Consider the following 6,937-nt stretch of genomic DNA (forward strand, 5'->3'; position numbering starts at 1 on the left):
AGCGATTGATCCATACTCAAACAAGCCGGTTTGCTGAGTTAATACCAAAGGCAGATTATAGCCAGTGCCAAAAGTGCCCTGGCGTGCGACGCCTTTTGCTTAGAGGGTCCCCAAACTTGTCATCACATTAGCACATGGTCAAGGAGTACATCCTACCACTCTCATAATCTGCTTTCCTGCACAATTAGCCTTCTATAATAAGGCGGCTGTCTGACAGCCAGTAGGGAGAAAAGAGGGAAATCACTGAGTTTTACATAGGATGGATGGATCATTTACAGCCACTGAAATATAGACTCTGAGGTGATTCTCTTTCTAAGTCATCAGTGGTCCTCACACTGAGTCTAAACATTATGGAAACATGGAGGTTTGCTCTTCTTTATTGTGCCAAGCATCTATTACACTTTGATGAAGCCAAACAAAGGAGTGCAAGGGAGGGGGTTGAGAGAAATAAAGAGGGAGTAAGTGAAAGAGAGAGAGCACCCGTGGCCAGGGCAGATGTGTTTTAGCCCAAATTCTGACAGAATCAGATGCTGAAGAGGGTGGAATGGTAGGGAAAGGCAAGTTTTCTGAATAAAATAATAGATAATTTCAGCCTGACAAAGGCGAGGAAACTATGGGCAAAAGAACAAAATAGCAGGAAGGGATGGAGAAGGGAAGGGGCTTGAAAAGAATAAGAAGAATTCAGTGCTGCTGCTTGCAAGGGAAAAGAAAAAAAAACATTGATGACACCCGGTTCCATTCTTCCGCTCTCCCCTTTCTCTGCTCCTCGCCTCGCAGCACGGCGGGCTAAGCTGGGAGCTGTAATGTCATTAAATTGCAAATGCTTTTTTTTTCATTTCCGACACACACTGTTTACTTATCTGGCAAAAACATATGTTGGAAGGAATCCGTTAAATTCTGCCCATTGCCTTGGGTGAAAGTGCAATAGAAACGGGCCCACTGAGCTCCTTCTGTCGTCTCCTTTTAGCACTTTGCCTTATCTACAAGGCTGCTTAGCAGCAAACTGGCGAGTTCAATGAAAAATGAAGATACAGAGCAAGATTAGGGAAGAACAGTGAGGGGAGAAATGCTTGGAGAGAGGGTCATCCCATTGCAAATGATTTCACTCCTCTCCATCTGCATAAATGACTATTTTTAAGGCATCTCCAGCGTCTGTATATTTTTCTCACTCTGCCACACATTTAATTTCACGCCCCGTGTTCTGAATATGCTTAAATGCATATCTCTGATGCACCTTTAAGCCAGAGGAAAGAGGATGGGGGGGTGAGTGGGGAGGGTACGAAAGCAAAATTAAAGATAAAATGGTGTGATTTGCACTACAAGTCTATTACTTTATGGCATTTACATATAGTTTACCTCTGCAATTCCAAGATTTTTTTTTCTACCACCTTCCTATCAGTATTTGGGCATGTATAAATATGTATAAATCTTTGTTGAGAAAAAATAGAATTCCTAGAACTGCACTGGAAAGTTTGAAGGGTGCACTTTTTTGCTTTAACTTCTTCTCTTGCTCCCATGAGACTGTCAGCATATCTGCTGGGGGTGTTCTCTACCGGCTTGCCCCAACAAAGGCGCAGGCTTCAAGCACTTTGTGCCCCATGATCCCCAGATACTCCTCCCCTCGGTGAAATGAGTGGGGAGAGCGAGGTTCCAGGGTCAGGACTTGGCCATGGCTTTAGAGCTCGGGCCTGGCAGAGCCGGATGATGTGAGGAGCTGCATCCTTGTCAAACAAGTGGCTGAACAGCTTGGTTAAAGCACAACATCAACTCCCAGTTTGTCATGTAGATTGTCATAGATGATATTTCCGCACAGTTGCAGACTCCCACACAGGTCTCACATAATGACACAATGAATAGCACCTACATGTGTGCCACTGTTGTGCTATCAAGTGGATGTGTTGTTCTACCACTAGGGCTAGGAAGTTTGAGCTGTGAGTAGAAAGCCCACCACTGACAGCAGAGAAGACGAAGGCTGTGGATTGGCCTGGGAATGAAAAGGAGAGAGAGAGAGGCTATTCAGAGCACGATTCCTTTCCCTCATTGTCTGCCCGCTTAGATTTGAATACGCTCACTCAAAGAAGATGAGAAAAATGCTTCAGCCTCTTGCATTGTTGGCTTTCTCTCTCGTCTTTCTATTTGCAATTAAATGCATTTCAAATGGAACAACTGTACAGAAAGCATTTCTGATAAAAAAGGAATTCCATTGCCTTTAACCTCCTTTGTAATGGCTTTGCAATTTTTTAGTACTCTTATTATGAGAATTGCACAATCAAAAACATATCTTTGAATAGAAAACGCCACACAAGTAGGAAGTATTGCTTCATTGAAAATTAAATTGCATTTAAAAATCATTTTCAGTCTTCTGTGTTCCTCAGTTCTTAAGCCAATCTTAGTGTTTCTGTTTTGCTGCTTTGTGTGTAACATTGTGCCTTGACAGGACCCTTGTGTCCTGTGCAGTATCATACATAGTGGTCCTAAGCATGGGATGAGATCAGTCAATTAGAATTAATGTCATCTGGTCATTTACAGCTAAACACCCTCCGTGTGCATTGTGTTTGCTTTGTGTGCAAAGCATCAACTGCAAAACCAATCTCATCCTCCAGACATGAATTTTTGAAGGATTTGAACGCTGTAAATAACTCCAAACCCTCTCTTACGAGGTTTACCCCTGGAGCACTTTGTAACTTATCAGGGCTGCCTTGTGCCTCCTCTAATGCTTGCATTATGCTCAAATGTAAATCGGTAAGCTGCCAGAGAGGTGGGCGGGAATCACTGAAGAAAGAATCACTGAAGGGTCTAGCCAATATTCTGATTGGGGCATAGCAAAATAAACAGTATAGTTTTGTTTTTTTAGAAGCTATTTGAACAAAAATATATCACACTACTCTCTTATGTTCACAAACAATTGCTCCTCAGTGTTACACACCACCAGATTTTAGCTTAAGTAATAAAACGTGAGAGTTGTGTCTTTGACACCACATTGAGCAAAGTTTGGAGAGTTGTAGGCTTTCTTCTGCACAATACCAACTCCTGGATAAAAGAAAACTCTAATATATTCTGAGTGAATGATGCCCAGGGGTCTGTTTTGTATTTCTAATTTCCATCTCTAATGGTACAAGAGGCTGATTAGTAATTAGGACAGACCCATTTAAATGCATGTAATGAGCATTATATATTTCCCATATACTATGCACTTGCTACTGATGAAAATTGGATAGTATCTTCATCAATTTGAACGCATGTTGACCTTTAAAGGCAATTAATCTACGACACAGCTCTTCATGCTGCTTGCCCTTGAATTGGCTTTATAATGTAATGAGTATATCACTGGAATCTCCCAAATAATGGACCTGAAGCATGCTTTGCAGCCTAACTATTAATCTTATTTTCCAGTGAATCATTTGATCAGTTTTCTAGAGAAGTGGGTTATACAAGTACAAACTAGTGCAGAGGGGTATGTGGCCCCTAGATATTAATTTGGAGATGGATAGCAGTCTTAAAGAGGATTAAAACTCTATACAGGCTACTCATTTCACATGACTGCATACCTCCCAATCCACTGTATATACTGTCAGTCACTGCTTGGCATGGTTGAGATTTGAAATGGTGACAGTTAAAGTACAAAGATGTCCAATCCTAGACTATTTCATGGCATATTTGGTGGAGCATCCCGAAGAAATGCAAACTGTTAGGACCAGTCGTTCCAGTGATCCAAGGCCACCACATACAGCAACACTGCCCCCATGCTATTGTCTACAGACACTGCATCCACCTCATCTTTTTTTCCCCTCATTCTTATATGCACTGTCCGTATGAACATAAAGATGACCATATGCCAGATACCACAAGGGCTGATATTTGCACTGCATCTTTGCAATTTTTAGGCATTTGTGATCAATCGTGGACAAAAAACTAAAAAATTGTACTTGAGATAGTAGAAAAGAAATATTATGTGTTGATGATATTCTTTAAGAATGTGAAGATGAAGCTCATAGAAATGTAAAAACAAGATTTTATTTAAAGCAAACATATGTGATTCAGTCAGAGGGTGCATTTTTACCAAATTCTTAAGAACTAAACTAAACATAACAGTACTAAAATGTTATCATAAAAGACAGGAGTTTTATCTCAATATAGTAAAAAAGAGAGTAAAGATTTAACTTGAAATGAACCTCAGAGAGCATTTCATTTCTTAAGTGACCATAATTTTAATTTAGTTCAATTTTTGTTTTCATAAGAATTAAATTTGCATTTGTGAAAGAGATGTCTGAGCCACAGCAAGGGTTACATGATTGTTTCTTTTCTGCTCTCTTTGAGTTTTCATGTTTGTGTGCATTTGTACAGAGTGTGGGCTCATTTAAAAGACCGATATGAATATGGAGGAGAAATCTAAAAAGACTGTAGAAAGGGTTGTAGAGAGGCGCCTCATGTTACGTAAAGCATACAACAATAAAAAAACTTTTGAATGAGTTGTTTTTCACCAGTTTCTATGATCCTGAGCCGTCCTCTCTGTAAATCTAACTGAAGAGGCCTCAGTTTAACATCTAATAGGCCTTCTATTGTGTGGTCAGCACATATTCCTATGACGCACGTCCAAAGTTGCACGGTGATAAGAAAATGGTGCTGGTTTCTGCATCCACATGCTAACAATTAGTTAGTTTCAGCTCCATGTGTAATTATCTTGGTACTTGCCAGAATGGATACATTTGTCCTGGTGTGTTTTGAAGATGCATCATGGAGTATTAAGCAGACGTTGAGCCTGAGAGAAGAGTTGAAACCTGTGTAGGAAAAGACAATTGAGGGTCATGAGATGCAAATCACTGTTTCTGTCTTGTCACATTCTCCTCAAAATCTTCTTCTCACAGGATGAATATATCTTGGTGGAGAGCTGCTACCTGCTGTTGAAGTATCTGAAAACACTGATCAAAGGTTGAGTTTTCTTTTGTAAATTATTAAGCTCTACTGTAATTTGATATAAAATAATTTAAAAAATAATAATCTTTAAAAGATTTTGAGCTGAATGTGATTATATGCACTGCCTTGTTTTTCCATGGCTCTCTGGCACCATCCTGTGTTTCAGCAGGAATAATGTATTCCTGTTGATGTACACATTTTTAAGAAGATAAATGATTTCAAAGTAATAACTTGATCAAAAAACAGGAATATAATATTAAGTTTGCTATAAGAACTCATCACTTTATACATACTTGGGTATCAGAGTTCATTTTAAATCAGGGTTAGTCTGATGGTTAGTTCAGATCAGTATTACTGGAATTTTTCTCATTGTGTTATTTTAAATATGTGACTGAAATTAAATTTTACTATGATGATCATAGCGCATGTAAGTATCTATGTTCCCTATCACGTTGGCATCTCTGTGCAGGGAGGTTTGCTAGTATATATAAATATAATAAATGTGCTAAAAATGAAACAAATAAATCTTATTTTGTTTTTCAAAAATAATTTACTTATGTAATTTATATCTTCGTATAATTTTATCTTGGCTGCATAGCCTATTTTTGAATTTGCTGGCTGCTGCTTTCTATGCAGAGTCTGCATCTTGTCTATAAGCTTGTATGAGTGCTCTCTGGGCACTCCAGCTTTTTCACACTATTCAAAGACATGTATATTAGGTTGACTGGTTATCCTACATTTTCTGTATGTTAGTATGACTGACTGTCTGTCTGTGTTAGCTTCGTGTTTGACTTGCGACATGGTCAGTGTGTACCCCACGTCTTGTTCCTATGACAGCTGGGTATTACTAAGTATTTCTTTAAGTATTTTTTCTATTACTTTGTGATCTTCATTCCACTGTTCATTTTATAATAATAATGTGCCTCATTGTTAGCTTTCATATGAAGCTTTTCCCATCATGTGAATTCAGATTCAGATTCAGAAGACTTTATTCATCCCCAAGGGGCAATTGAGAGACTGACCTTGCCAACCATACATACAATACACAACATCACATTGGGGAGACGGGTCACGCTAGGTAGCTGGCCGGTCAGCCACACGAGCAGCGACCCCTCTTAATCTCTCAATTAAGAGGGGAGAACAGACTCTTCTTAACCTTAATTATTACATGGACTTTAACTGCCAGCTGTCACATGAAAGGCCACAGCTATAGTGCATTAGGAGTGTGGGTCAGATTTATTTTATATCTTGGTTTCACTCAATATACAGCAGCAGATCTCTGCCTCTAGATAAAGGTACTTTGAAGAAGTTTGGGGGTAGAACACATTAATATGATGTGCGATAATATTCTGTATTGTGGGAGCATGGTGGCATGGTGGTTATCACTGTTGCCCCACAGCAAAAGGTTGCTGCATTCAAATCCACTTTTTAGCTGAAGCAGACTGGGTTGTTTGTGGATTACTTGTACTCCAGATACTCGGGTTTCCTCCCACAGTCCAAAGACATATGGTTGTAGAGTTGGGTCAAATGATGATTGTAAATTGCTCATGAGTGTGAATGTGAGTGCAAATGATTGTTAGTCTTTCCATGTTTGCTGTGTAACGGCTGGCAACCAGTCCGTGGTGTACGCTACCTCTCACCCTATGGCAGCTGCGACAGGCTCCAGAACTCCCAACAAACTTGAATCAGATATTATTATCATACACTTAAAGTTTTATTTCAGAATTTGAAAAAATGAAGAATGTGATTTGATTGGCTGGCTGAAAGAAGATATGACGATGATATAGATGGTACTATGACCTGTATTAACTTAAAGCGAACCCCAGACAGTTTTTCATCTGTAAAACAGTGAGTATAATTTTAATTGATTTATAGAAATTTCATATTTGTTAGGTTTCATGTCTGAGCCACAGCAAGGGTTACATGATCGTTTCTTTTCTGCTCTCTTTGAGTTTTCATGTTTGTGTGCATTTACAGAGTGTGGGCTCATTTAAAAGACCGATATGAATATGGAGGAGAAATC

Source organism: Haplochromis burtoni, unplaced genomic scaffold (assembly GCF_018398535.1).
Source record: "Haplochromis burtoni strain Fernald_Lab_line unplaced genomic scaffold, NCSU_Asbu1 Contig_48, whole genome shotgun sequence".
Taxonomy (NCBI): domain Eukaryota; kingdom Metazoa; phylum Chordata; class Actinopteri; order Cichliformes; family Cichlidae; genus Haplochromis; species Haplochromis burtoni.